The sequence below is a fragment of the Lissotriton helveticus genome, chromosome 9, assembly GCF_964261635.1.
Source record: "Lissotriton helveticus chromosome 9, aLisHel1.1, whole genome shotgun sequence".
Taxonomy (NCBI): Eukaryota; Metazoa; Chordata; class Amphibia; order Caudata; family Salamandridae; genus Lissotriton; species Lissotriton helveticus.
Window position 1 is genome coordinate 619,227,959 of NC_136070.1, and position 15,056 is coordinate 619,243,014.

At 42.9% G+C, this 15,056-nt stretch overlaps 1 protein-coding gene across 2 annotated transcripts in view; it reads left to right on the forward strand.

Moving 5' to 3' along the window:
* The first annotated feature begins 1,818 nt into the window (after positions 1 to 1,818).
* The window catches only part of SIPA1L3 (signal induced proliferation associated 1 like 3), a 780,343-nt gene continuing 767,105 nt past the window's right edge, over positions 1,819 to 15,056 (forward strand). For both annotated transcript variants that reach the window (XM_078660667.1, XM_078660669.1), the window contains exon 1: positions 1,819 to 2,545. The gene's annotated coding sequence lies outside the window, so the exon portion shown is untranslated. The remainder of the gene's footprint in view (positions 2,546 to 15,056) is intronic.

Below are 15,056 nucleotides of genomic sequence, written 5' to 3' on the forward strand. Positions count from 1 at the left end.
GTGTTAATCGCCGTTTCCCTGAGCACTGTGCCAGCACAGAACAAGGGTATTCACTTAATTATGCAGAGCTTCGCCTCCGGAGTCTCTCTTCTGGGCCCCTCCCTGCCAGACCTCACAATATCCCCAGTCCGCATAGTTTATCTCCCTCATAGGGCCATAAATCTTATCCGGTTACTCATTTGGTTCGCTCTCACGTCCTCTCTCTGTTGCCCCTGCGATACAAATGCTTGTTATTTAAAATGCAAATGAGTATTTGTTTTTAAATGTACCCGGGAGGATTCCTTCAACCCGTTTCATTTAAACCAACCCTCTCCATTTACCTTTTAAATGTAACCCTATCCTTACTCGATAGTTACCTTCAGCATTGTCCCTTTAAACCATTTACTCCTCACGATTTTGCTCACCAGTATTTTTTGTTTCCCATTCATGAGATATTTGTTTCCAGAGTGTTTCTTTTTGTCGGAAACAAAAACATGGCGCTAGCAGTGCACCATATAAGAAGGGGATTTTCAGTTTCTGCACAGCGGTTGCATTAACCATCCTTCAGCCGTGTGCTAGGAATTTTTCACTCCCTGTGATGTCTTTTGTACAATCGCTTACTTTAGCCCTTGTAACGAGTTGCCAAGAGAGAAATACACCCAGGAATCGGGGTTTCTCTGGTCCCGGAATTATCCACTCTGGATCTGATAAACCAGACTAGGAGTCTAATGCAGCTGACATGCCTTGCCCCAGCCCGTCCGCCTGCATACAGCAACATGTAAGGAGCAGGAAAAAGATTCCCTCAACTGAAGTAAAAAGCTCTTTTCCCCCCTCTGCCCCATCATCCGTTCGACTTCCCCAGCAATTAGAACAGGCATTAGCAAACACCACCAGCCGTCGCTGCGCGCTTCCACCAGGCACACACCACCAGACTTCAATGCACGCTTTCACCAGGCACACACACACCGCCAGCCGTCAGTGCACGCTTTCACCAGGCACACACACACACACCACCAGCCATCAGTGCACGCTTCCACCAGGCACACACCACCAGACTTCAATGCACGCTTTCACCAGGCGCACACACACACACAACCAGCCGTCAGTGCACGCTTTCACCAGGCACACACACACACCACCAGCCATCAGTGCACGCTTTCACCAGGCACACACCACCAGCCGTCAGTACACGCTTTCACCAGGGAGCACACCACCAACTGTCAGTGCACGCTTCCACCAGGCGCACACACCACCAGCTGTCAGTGCACGCTTCCACCAGGCACACACACCACCAGTCGTCAGTGCACACTTCCACCAGGCTCACACACCACCAGCCATCAGTGCACAATTTCTACAGGCACACACACACCACCAGCCATCAGTGCACACATCAATTGTTAACGCATCCACAATTAACTATTGTAGCAATCGCAGTATGGCGCACTTTACTTTTAAACATAGTAATCTAAAGCTCAGCATGCCACCATTGCTACAAAAATAATACACTTTTTTTTGGCCAACAATTTATAGACTTTTGTTGCAATTGGTGTTGCAATATTTAGCAGTGCCAATAGCTCAAACTTAATTAATGCGAGACCTGTTGCATTGAAAATGCTTGTTTTTCTCTGGGAAATTGTGGCAAGCCCTGAGAAGTGGGATACCAAGCCGGGCCAAGGGTGGCTTGCTTACTCGTGTAACTGCGATGCTGAAGGGAAGAATGTCGCACTCCACTCACCGTCCAAAAGGCGAGGCAGAAGCAAATCACACTCACAGTCCTCGCGGCACCACGAGTCCCACAGGAGCACCAGTACACAAGTGACACCTTGCCCCACAGAGCTCTGGTAGCAGAAGAGTTTCCAGTTCCGAACGGCGCATGCGCAGTAGATACTCCTGCGTGATTGGTGCCCTAGTATCCCGTCCTGTACGTCACTGTTGACGCCCCACCCAGCCACAAGGCGACTGGATTGTCACCGGAGTGTATGGGTCGAGTGGTTCTCGTCAGCGCGAGCCCTGTAACCTGCACCGGTCCCGTCCGCGGGGGTCTCCAGCTGTCGCAGCCGCGGACAACGGTTCACTGAGCCGGACACTAGGCAGATACATGAAGTGACGTGTCAGGGAGCGTCAACGGACGGAAAGCAGGAAGTGCACCAGGTACATTCTGCCCGAGAGGTGTGGGGCATGCCGCCGCAGTAGGGTAGTCCTCGACCGGCCGTGTTGCCGCACTCAGTTCCGGGGCTTGCTGCATCACGGGCCGGGGTAAGGTGCGCAGGTGAGCTGAGCAATGCAGGCATAACTGCGAGGACGCCGCGGCTACCCCGTCTGCCTGGATTTTCGACAGTCATTCAGCGAGGACTTGGCTAAATTACACTTTACGATTCCTGCGGTTCCTGGTGTGTTCACGACTGGTGTGAGCAGGGAGTAACGCGGCGCTCGGTCACCGTCGCGGCGCTCGGTCACCGTCGCGGCGCTCCCTCGCACCCACTGCAACGGGACGCGCCAGCCCTACATTCTGATTTGCGGGAATTTGAGTCCTACAGAGTGAGTTGGTGTATTCGGGCCAATGCAGGTAAGAATCATTATATTCTTGTGACAGATCATTTTCCAGCTATTTCTCGTTATTGTCCTATTGGATGCATGAGGACTGCGTGAGTAGATTTAATAAAGACAAGAAGAGCAGCTTGTGTTCTGTGTGTGGGCTTAAACTGCAAACTTGGCGTTCTCATAACTTCGTTACCGCAAGATCAAAGGCCGAATGAAGTGTAAATTGTGCTAGCGCAGAGTTCTGGGCCTCGCCACTGCTGTACTTTACCCTTTCTGTATTTCTTTTATATTGTCCGTTAAACATGTTTAGCTTCCCTCTTGTTTGAAACCAGAGGTAATTCACATGCATGGCATATTATGTAAGTAATTAACAGTATATGAAAATCTAGAGTACATTTGTTTTGATGCATTCTTGGGGGATCATGATTATTAAAAATGGCAATGTATGATCAGAAAATGACATCTATAAGTTCTGGTAACCTTCTTTCTAGTAATTTATTGAACATGCAATACTTGTATTCCTACATTACGATCCAAAGGGTCCATCACGTGGTTTGCCGATATGGAGAAAGATGAGACGTTATGTTGAGTAGTACATTTCACTAGGAATGGAAGATGTGGTTGCTGCAATCATTTTCTGTTGTTTTATATGATTTTACTATGTGTCTTTTTTAGCTGATGAAAGATCAGTAAATCATAGTATTGCTTTCTGACCTGTTGAAAGTTGTAATTCACTGTCTTGAGGTCTGAGGTTGCTTGTGTTTCCCTGTATAGGTGGCCTGTCCTGGCAGTTCGAGCTAGAATATTCCTTTTGGAGCAGAAGCAGGGCTGATTCACATAAAGCCTCTATCTAGCTTGACTTTGAGGCCCAAAATGATGGACTGAGATGCGGGGCACTGTAATTACCAGTAACTGAGATTAATTCAAGTGTTACACCAATCACCTTCTTGTTTCCTCAGACGGTGTCTTGAGCAAGGTGTCCTAAATGCAATGGGTATACCCAGATGTGGGTCCTGGTTTTACTGTGCTATTGGAATTAAGCTGTGTCTCGCTGATATTTCCTAATTGGTCTGAAACTAGTGTTGGATTGCTTGTATTCCAATCTGGTAGTTTGGGCTGATTTTTATATTGAAACATGACCAATAAGTCTAGCATAGTGGGCAAAAACGATTGACTGGGATGCAGCCCTAAATAAATACCAGTGGAAGAGAGTATTTTGAGTCTTCCATCTATCATCTTTTTGTTTCCGGGATTGAGAGTATTCCTATGAATTGTTTATTCACATATCGATTAGCATGGCTTCTCTCCTCATCGCGTGTCATGTGAGCTATATATATTATGTTTATATCATTGAGTTTTATTTACATTTTGTGTATTGGTTTACTGGTTAGAAGAAGCAAGGAGTTAAATGTATGCCGTTATTTCAGTAGTCTACGCATGTTTTGGTTTTAGGCTTAATGCCAAAATGTTATCATTTTTGCTAGTACACAGCTGTGCTTCAAAAATATTTTATAGTGCCTCATCAGGAGGTATGTCACTCTCATTCAATAGGTATTCATATATACCTTTTGAATTTCCTCTACATGTTTACTTATGTAGTCATCTCTACTACAGCTTGCTTATCCTGGCATATAGTTTGTGATGTTCACCGCCTACCTCCATGTCATGGTGTACCACTTAGTTTTATATTTATTTTAGCTGATTCCTTTGTTCTGCGCTCTCAGTGTGGATTAGGTAAATACCTAGTTTCTAGACCTGCATGCTATTTTACTTGGGGAAGCCAAAGACACAGACATAATTGCCTTTAATCCCAAAGCAGTAGTTGCAGTTGTAAACCAATAGATTGTTGTTTATTTTGTAAAACCTTAGTGGTGGATGTTTTTTTAAAATGTATTTATTTTTAAGCAAGGTTGTCATTTGTGTGCTTTTGAAATTGGACATGTGGGTGCAGTTGCACTTTTGAAACCATGTGTGTTCCGTGTGACAATTATGAAACTGAAGACACAATTGATGTAGCCCTTCTCAAACCGAAGATATTGTTGCCGCAGTGCTGGCAACCATTGTGTCAAGATGATTTGCAACATGAGTGTGCTGTTGGTCTGGCACCTTGAACCTTATTGCCATGCACCAAGGTAGGATCCAAGAACCAATCTTTTTTTCCATGTAAAATGCACAACTTAACACCCTCTGCCTAGATGTCAATGCTTCAGCCTGTCATTGCTTTCTAGCCAATTCCCAAGCTGCAGGCCTAGCAATCACGTGGTTCCTTGTTGTGTGACGACATCAGCAAGTCACTGCTTTTTAGCCAAAAGCATTTTGCATTCTGGACTTGCATTTCGTTTGTCTTATTCTTAGTAGGGACCCATACAGCCCATCATATCAAATGAAGTTGGTTACAACGCATATTTCTTGTAAGTAAGGCAATGAGACCCTGAAGCCATGTTCCACAAAACCTCAGAATTTAAAATAATACATGGGAAGAGCTGACTACTCCACCCATTCTTCTTTAGGAGGGCCTGTATCAGTCCGGCAACCTAGGGTTTGTACACCTTGATGGCACCACGCTTGAGTTGTCGTTAAGGGCTGTGAAGTGTCAGACTTTTTGAAAACCATAATGGGGATTGTCCTGAGGTTAGAAGGTAGATGCACTGCCACACATGTTTATTTGCAAAGTACATCTCCCTGTGGCAGTGTTTCATCTTCTCTTTCACAATCTTCGCTCCCTTGTAGTTTGACATTTGTGTGTGTATTTGGTTAATTATTAGATACCATTGTTGTTCTGTCATTTGACATTATTCTTTGGGGGTGTGGAAGATTGAGAAACCTGCAGGGACCTAAAAATAACTCTTCATAAAAAGAATTTTTGTTTTGCCATGTTATTCACTTAAAGTTTGACAGGCCGTTTTTTTTTTAATGTCTCTACCACTGGGTATTTTTGTGGCTTCTTTGTAAGGAACACCACTCATGTCTGAATGACTGCATGAGGGTACAAACACATAGAAACTTGTTAATGTTTCTGTTTACATTTCGGGATTTTTTGTCATGCAACTACAGAGACCATATTAACTTAGCCTTAAATCAAAAGTAGTTAAATCCTCTCCTGCGGACCTCCCCCCCCCCCCCCCCCCCCTCAAATTAGCTATGAGGTGGGCAGTAGTAGAGGTGCTTCATGCCAGATAAACAAACTCACTAAGACAGCCGTGAGTGCTACTTGTAGTTCCCATAGGTATCCGTTTTCAAGTTGCATCTTTGACTGTATAAACACATACTACACACAGTTCACATTTGCATTGTTCCTCTGGGAATCTCTTTTTGAGCTTCATCTGCAGCCAGTGCTTTCCTTGCCCCGTGTCCTGCATAAGCTCCATTTTGGCTGCAGGCAGGAGAGCTTGTCAGGCAGACTGAGCTGAGAATTTTCACATGCAGCAACTCCGTGTCAAAATGCATTATCATCTGCCACATCATCGTCCAAGGGAAAACCGGCGATTTGAAAAATGGGCAGTTGGATCAATTGTTCACGACATGTGCCGGGACTAATTCGGTGTGGCTTGTGTTACATTTCCCATTGCTTTCAGAATGAAGCATATGTACATGTGAAATATGCAGTGCTAAGGACTACAGCTCTCTCTGTGGAAAGTATCCAAGTAACTGTCCGGAGCCCCTGCCTGTAAAACAAATGTCTTTTCCACATTTATCAGCTATTTTTAGTCGGCGAAGACCTCGGCGCTGGATGTTTTAGAAGCAGCTTTCCTCGAAGAACAGGTGCCGTTTGTTAATGGAGTACGACACGAACACTAGCAATCTTGTTTACAGGAAAATGTTTACCTATTTTTGCAAAATTAACCTTTGTTTTACCCACAACTTTAACGCTTTGCCGTACACATTCATTATTTTGGAGACTAAAAGCTATTTAAGATCCAGTCAGTTTGACTAAAGCCATGTGTACATCTGGCCTTTTACTGCCTTACAATAATACACGGTGCACTTAAATTGTCAGAACTTATGTCTTTGTGTCTCATTGAACCGAAAATCTATATCAACGAAACGCTTTTTATTAGTAACCCATTTTTCATTGGTACTGCTTTATTAACCCTCCCAAGGGCGTTTGTGAAAATAGAATTGGCTCTGGGAGAACCCAACTGTGAACAACAAAAGCAGGGCAGACAAAAAAAAGAGCAAAGAGAAACCTTGGTCCCTTGCCTGGAGGTGCTGGCTGCATGTCTGAGGAACAGCTGCAGTCTGTATAATGGGGGCTCAGCCGCATAAGCTAGCGGCAGGATTTATAGTATTAGAGCACAGAGCAGTCAGATGCAGACTTAATAACCCCCTTTGTCTCCGTTGACAGATAAGTGCACGTTAAACTTTGAAAACAAAGAACTTTGACTCCTGCAAGTTCAACGGGGAGCAAACACAGAATGTGCACGTTTTAGCTTGGTCACTGTTTCCCTCGGTGGTCTGCCGCAACACGGGATTCCAGTGTTTTATCCAGATTGTTGTCATTGCGAACGAAAGCCTCTTCAGCGGTTGAAAAGCCAGCCTGTCCACGACGGAAAAGTCTAGCTTCCATTGGTTGTAATTGAGATATCTGTGTCAGTCAGACAAGTATGTCTCTAGCAGCTCTCATTGTTCGTGTTTTCTATCTAGAGAGGTGGTGAAACGAGCCAGCAGGTCACTAAATTATGGTCCAAAACTTGTCTCTGCATTCCCTCGTGCATGAACTAGATTTAAGATGGTGCCAGAGGCAGGCCTCCTGGTAAAAACTATTTTTTGAGGAAGCATATGTGGTAAAGAATGCTACAATTTTTCTTCTGCCTTTGTTAAGAATTATCTGGTGAATTACGCAATAGGGCCAATGATTCAACTACAAAACGATACCTTTGTATTTTTTCGACAGGCACATGGCCTACTCCAATGTGGGCTGAGCTTGAAAACAGCTAAGCATGAACATTATTTGTGTAGTTGATGTACAGTCATTTGTGGTGTGGTCGCTCTTTCCGGTTTCATGCCTCTCGCTCATATACATAACCCCACTAAGCCTTTTTTCGGCCCAGAATCCAGTGTGCTGTTATTACATTTCTCTCAGTGTCTCGTTTGTGAGTCGCAGGAAGGAAGTGTCATCCCTGCAGGGTAACTATTACCAGCTATTGCCGTGATCCCGACGGCGAACAATGCACATGACTCAAAAGATCCTTTTACAAAGCCAGTTAAAGTCGAGCTTTTGAAGTAGACGCCGCGCTTTCAGTATCAGTTACATGAGGGTTTCATGCCCTTCCATTCTCTAGCAAACCGTATGCCCCTGCTGTGTTTTTTTTCATTGTTTGATAACACAAACACCCAACTGTTTTCCACATCGTGACCCGTGGTGGTACAGTTGTAGAAACGATTTTTTCTTGTTTTCTTGATTAGACTAAGAACAGACTCCGATTAAAGCGCTGTAGTAGCAGAAAGCCTGTAGCAGGGTTAAGGCTTGTCTGTCTACCCTTTCATACAGGTACATTAATGAGAATGCAAACATATTCATTCACGTTCGATAAACCGACGCTGTACACGGAGAGCATGCTCTAACAACAACAGTTAAGATAGGCTGGCGCAATATTAGTTACGCCGGCAACATTCGCGATGTTTATTACATTTCACTGTAGGCAGTTTTGAGTGTTTTTTTTCTTTTAGCGTAGAATGATTGCGACGTACAGACTGGTTCACCCAAAATATCTTGACGAAACAGTCTTGTGCTAGTATCTTTCGAGAGCAACCTTGCCTTTAAAAAGAATGAGAGATGCTGGCTTACCACATTGTGCTCTGAAAGTCTAACGTTGCCTCAGTTTCGCACACCCTTGGTTGAGTAGATGGGGCAGACTTTATTGGTGAGGTTGTATGTTTAATCTACTAGCTAATACTTTACGAGTTTGTAAAGTGTCCCAAACTTTAATTTGCTGCTGATTTAATGCAAGTGTTATTGTTGACATGGGAATGTCCCCTTCATTGGTTTATAGGCATGTCTCCCTGCCCTCCGTGCCCAACTGAATGTGAACCCAGTATCCTGAATTTAATTTTAGCTCCACTGTTACACTAATCTAGGATGGTTGTGGAGGCTTAGTTCAGTGATTGAAAAAGCGCAGTCCAGGGCTTGTCCCGTGACCCAGAGGGGACACCAAGAGTGCCCTCATAGTTGACAGTGGACTACTGTGCCTATCCCTTAACCATAACGTGGCACTGAGTGTATCGCGTTATGTCCATCTTTAGTGCGACCAGACTTTTTGCGTCTTTACTATAAATACCCATTGTGAACATACAGTAGGGTTACAGACAGCCAGTTGCTTAACTTCATCATACTAATTTCCTTGCGTCTTATCCGTAGCGTTATTTGTTTTTTGTGCGACTTTTTAGCATCCCAATCACCTTCACCACGCTGGACATGTTCCACCATTCCTGTCATGCAACTTTGCCATCTATTTTGAGAAGTAAAGTCCTACACGTTTGTGCGTACAACAACTAGTCTCCTTCAGTAATCAAAAGTACATAACGCCCCTAAATTCCCTTTGTAACCCTTATTAATTTCACTACTCCTATGCTTCAACTTCACTCTTTCTTCAGATCAATGGTCCAATTCCATTTTCCCTTACACCGCTTCATTCCACCTAGGCATAATGTTGGTACAGCTTGCAAACCTATATGTGTTTAAATGCACAATTGACACATTGTATTGTCTTGAGATCTTAGCTAGATATATACCTATAGATGTGGACAATACCCACAAATAGTACTGAGTACGTAAGTGCCATCTGAGCACATTCCTTGAATGAAGTTAATATTCCCATCAAGATCACATGGCCAGTGGATGTTACCAATATTTCACAGGATGGTCGATTCCAAACCCAACTAGAAATGTCCCTATCTTCTTTGTTGTAAAGTCACCATTATTGTTGCTCACTAAGGATGCAGTATATCCTTTCTTGATGAAAACACCCCACATCTCTCTTTTGTCTCCGACATATTAACCATGGGATCTTCCTCTCATCTGCTTGTGAATGTTGTGGGGTTTTGGAAGTTGGTTTCACTCATTTAAGGAGAATAGTTCCCAGGTATTGTGGATGGGTGGATTTGTTTAGTCTCCCATAAATGAGCTACTTCAATGACTCTGCATGTATGTGGTGGTTTTCCGACTTGCGTTATGAGCATTGTGTGATTGGTGTATGTTAGATGTGTATGTGTCCATGTGCTTTGTGAATAGTGTACTCTGAGGACACCGCTATTTCAACACACCTTACAAGCTACCCTCAATGTTGTTGCCTTTGTGATATTGACATGTCACATTCCCCCTGCACATCTTGCAGCCATTCTGGAACTGATTAGTGAATCCACATAAACTTCCTGCAAGATCAGGCTCCTGTCGTAGAACAAAGAAGTTTCCACAAAAGATTCAACCTTCTGCGGAGCTCTGCCTACAGAGCTGCCAACCGATAAGCTACCCATGCTGCGGTGATTGCACTATATCTTACCCAGCACAATTCTCAAGGCTATAGGTGGATTTCCCCGTTTGTCCAGCGTTGTCCACTATCTGTACACAATAGAGGGCAAATTCAGTAAGTCTAAACTTTTGTCCTGGAGTCATAATGTTCTTAAAATTATTTGGTGCAAGGAAAATGTGCAACCTATGCTATAACCTCTCTGAACCGCTAGGAACTGGCTGACTAGGACCAACTCTTTGTATTTGTCTGGACCTAGTGAGAAGCTGCGCAGTTTTGTGTGGAGGGGGACCTCTGACATTGAATAGTACTTCTGAACTTTGTTTTGCTTAAAAGCTCGGGACAGACCTAGTTTTGGGCAGATTAACAGCTGTCTGCATTGTAACCCACTGTAGCAGATTTGATACCTTTTTAGCATTCTGCAAAAACCTCTGTTATTGAGAACTACTGCCCAAATTAAATAATTAAGAGGCCGTATTTCTAGAGTTTGTAGAGGGTTGTCAATCTCCAGGCCTTAGTGTAACATTGTTCCTTAGTTATTTTCATTATAGAGTTTTGGTGCATACGTGGTAGAAAAGGATTTTCTAGGTCTTTCTGTTTTTGTTTTTTTGTTGTGTGTTGGTCATTTTAAGTCTTCAACTTTACCTGCATGCAACTAAAGATCTATCATTATCAAAATGTAAACATCTGACTTTACAGTGTCACAGTGCATCAGAGTAATTATCTACTATCACCTTCAGGGGTAACTTAAGCATTTATTGCCTGAAGTACCTATAAGCAATCCCGCTTGCTGGACCAATTCCATTTAGGCTTCCGTCAGGGGCGTACCACGGAATCTTCTCTAACTCACATTCTTGACGATGCTCTGCGAATGCTAGATTCAAATGATTCATGCCTTTTGATCCTCCTTGACATATCGTTAGCTTTTGATACAGTCAAACATGATCCCCTCCTTAAGCTACTGGAGCACAGGATAGGGCTATCAGGGACTGTACTAAATTGGTTCTTCTCATTCCTTCACAAGAGAACACAAAGACTTAAGGTGAATCAGGCTCTGTCAAATCCCGCTCTGCTCACTCTGGGGGTCCTACAGAGGTCCACGCTCCCACCCACCCGTTTCAACTTGCTCATGGAGCCTCTAACTGACATCTTGAAATTGTTCAACATTCATTACCACATGTGTGTGTATGCTGATGACACTCAATTGTACCTGAAAGTCTCCTTCCCGGAGGACATAAGGTCCCTCAATTCAACTCTTCAGAAAACACAAAGCTGGTTGACTCTCACCCTCAAAACAGAATTTATCCTTATCGCCCCAGCCAGTCACTCCCCAGACATCTAAGAATGGATGCATCAACTCACAGCTCTCGACTGCACTTCAAACATCATTGATTCCGCAAGCTCTCTGTGAATAATGCTAGACGAACATCTGAGCATACAAAAGCACTTGGGTGCTCTCACCAAAGGTACAAACCTCCAACTGAGAGTCTTGAGGAAAATAAAACCGTTCCTACCCCATAACAACTTCAAAAATGCGGTGCAGGCCCTAGTGATTTCTAAACTGGATTATGGTAGTGCTACCATCTGCGGCCTTCCTAAAGCGAAGACTGCACCACTGAGGGCCTCTCTCAACTCTGATGCAAGGTTCATTACAGGCTCCAAACGCTATCATCACATCACTCCTGACCTGAAATCTGTTAAATTGGTCCCGTATGAAGCAATGGTTCATCTGACAATTGCATGCATGACGCATAAAGCTTTAGCCTACAACACCCCACTCTATCTTGCACAAAAACTTGAGCTTTCTGGGGGCTCTAGAGGCTCTAGCACCTTACTGCTCAAGCCACCAAAATTCCATAAAAAGAAAACTTACAATCGAGCATTTTGGGGTATTACACCAATAATTTGGAATGCCTTACCACCTGAAATAAGACTTAATAACTCCATGGCTTCCTTCAAACAAGAAGTCAAAGAGTTACTGATGAAGACATTTTTGGGCTAGCTCCCAATCACCTTAAGATGCATTGGCTTTCTTTTGTTCCCTTTAGATCTGTTATGTTTATCATGATCTGTTATGTTTGTTTTCTTTTCTGATTGTATTCGGATTACCACGGGGAGTTCCACTGAACTGCCAGGATGTAAAGCATTCTGTTACCCATATGTGGTCTTCTTCGCGCTATATAAAACCTTTGAAATAAACTGTCCTTTAAGAGTCAAGTATATGAAATGAACAACTTGATTATCTAATTGGGATGCAATTGTACCTGAGGCTCCAGGACACGAGTGGTAAAGGACTGTGTCAAACACAAGTACTACCCATCCTGACTTAGCCAGGACCTAAAGAAAAGGCATCAGACGTACCACAATTGTCTTAACCGTTTTAAAACTTTGTAACTACTGATGACCTTGACCTGATCTAGTTATCCTTTCCATGTTATGCTGATGACAAGCAGGTTTTTATTCTTGTTTTGTATTGGGGACCAGATATCTGCTCCGTTGTAGGCCATGGCGGACCTAGAAGCTTAGGTAAAAGCAGAATGGCGGGAAGACTGCGCATTTGTGTTTTTTATTGCATCAAAACAGCTGTTAAAGAAAAACTGAATCAATCCCTCTCCCGGATTAAACTAACTCTTCAGGTTGGTTGTGCTGGTTAAGTGGAAGTTTTCAGAATGTATGGGTACTTCTGGATTTTGAAATCAGTCTGGCACTGCAAATGGTGTCGGAGGCGAAACCCACTTAATTTTGGCGTATAAAAACTTGAAAAAATCCTTCATATTCCAACAAAATGAGTTCTCGGGTAGTTACAAGTCCATGATAAAATTCTGTCTGGAATACAAAAATGTGTGATGTTAAATTTGTAATCTTCATAGGTGTCCACTTGTTGCTTTACAAATTCGGAATCCGAGAGCTATGTCCCTTAATGTTGGCTCCAATAGACAGGAGTCTAGTTGCATATCTTTGGTAATTTATCCAGTATGCCACTGCAAAAAGGTTTCTCATACCTCCTTTATGGCGTGCTTCATTTTCAAACCTGACTGAATCACGTTTTTAAGTGCCTATGAGATGAAATTCAGCCATTCACAGTGCATTTTGGGGACGCTTGTCTTCCAGTGTCAGACAATGATAGTGACAATGGCATCTGTTTATATTTCTAGTCATAGGTGCTAATTCCCTTCTGCACAAGTAGTCTCCAAGGAATAGGTAATGTGTTTTTTCAGAGTTATGCATCAAGTGGAATAAAACATGTTAAAAATGTGTCAGCTTTGCTCTGTAAGCTGTTTGATAGTTTGACCTCCATTCATGAATATTGCCTGACCAGTTGTTTGCATGTTCTTTAGGCCTGTTCGTCGTGGGTTAGCCTGATGTTTGTTCCTACGAGTCACTCAGCTATTTTTTTTATTTATCTCCCTCTTTAATATTCTTTTTATGTCGAATCATTATTACACTGTCATGCTATCAGTTTTCTTCTAGCTGCTGGTATTCCATAGCTTGTTGTCTTTTTAGCGTTTGCAAGGTTACTGGATTTTTTTGGGTTTATTGTTCCCTTTACTACAGTGTTAAGTTTTTTGAGTATGTGGCTTCTTTGTGCCATCATGTTCCATTCATACATCTGTTTCTGATGGGAAGAATCAATTACTTTTTGTGTGTGTGTTCTAGAAATCAATAAACATAAATTACCTAAAACCAACCCAGATGCCCCTTCTAGTGAAATGTTGCACATCTGTGCTGTGCTTCCTTCCAGTTCCTTAGGCCCTCTCCTAGCAGTGTGCCTGGCTCTGTCCTTGTAACAGCACATTCATATGTTTCTTTTAAGCTGCTTTTCGAATCACATACTACACCAGAGCCACCTTAGAATTAAACTCATACTCTTTCAGTATTCTTTTATTTTCCTGAGGCAGACTGGGCAGACATTCTGATCCCCAAATTCTCTGCCCAAATTGCCATGAAATCAGGATGAACGGCTTCCTCAAACTGCAATGTGCTCTCCGCCTTGATGGTACTTGTATGCTTCAAACTTGGATTTAGAGCATTGTAGCAGTAAGCAGCAGTTGTGAGACCTCTGATGCTATTTATGATTATTTACAGGATCTAATGATATTTGAAGAGACGGCCTTGAATTTTTTTCTGAATTCCACAAGAGTCGAATACATTATGTAGATAGGTGTAGTGTTCCTGAACTGATAATTTTTTGAGCCAGAATACAAGGGTTCTCTTTCTGATGGACTTGTACATTATGGAACTAGTGTTGATGGTGAGGTGGGCTTGGTTGGGGAGCTGATGTGGTCCTTCAGACATGGATTGATGAGGTAATACTTCTTCAGACCTTTGAGATGGAACATGTAGGGGGCTTTTCTTGGGTGCCATTATGTCGAGCTGTTAAGCTGTACCAATGCACAGTTTAACAGCCCGACATAATGACATTTCAACAGACTTCACGACAATACAGACCGTGCTTCTCTCATCTGGACCGAGTCAATACTCGGTCCAGATGAGCGAAGCACGGTCTGTATTGTCTTGAAGCCTGTTTTTAGTAGGGTGGACTTCACCAATTTTCAGAAACCAGAGCTGAAACCACCTGTCTTGATTTTTTTTCTTCTGTGCATTATTATTTGAAGCAGAGTTGTGTTGAAATTGAATCAACGTGATTTTGTATTGGATATCATTTGAGAGTGAAGTAGTTTAAGTTCATTGCAGATAGCCAAGCTTGAATTTAATAATGTTTTTTCTTACATGCCCCACTACTGTCGATCACACAGTTATGACATAGGCTTAATGTCTTCCTAACATGCCTTAAACTATGGTTTCTATTTCGCAAGGCTCTCTTATGGAATATTCCTGAATGTTTCCTTCACATGCTCTTAATAACCAACATTATGAGGATGAACGCGGCTCCAGTTTAGTGTGCAAATCTCTTAAAAACGAAACTCTACTTGATAAGTTTCAGTAGTCTCATGAACCTGTTACGCTTATTATTACCCCACCAGAGTGTTTGTTTAGGCTGGGAAATGATTATATATATATATATATATATATATATATATATACTGTCCAGTCTGTTTGAGGAGAACT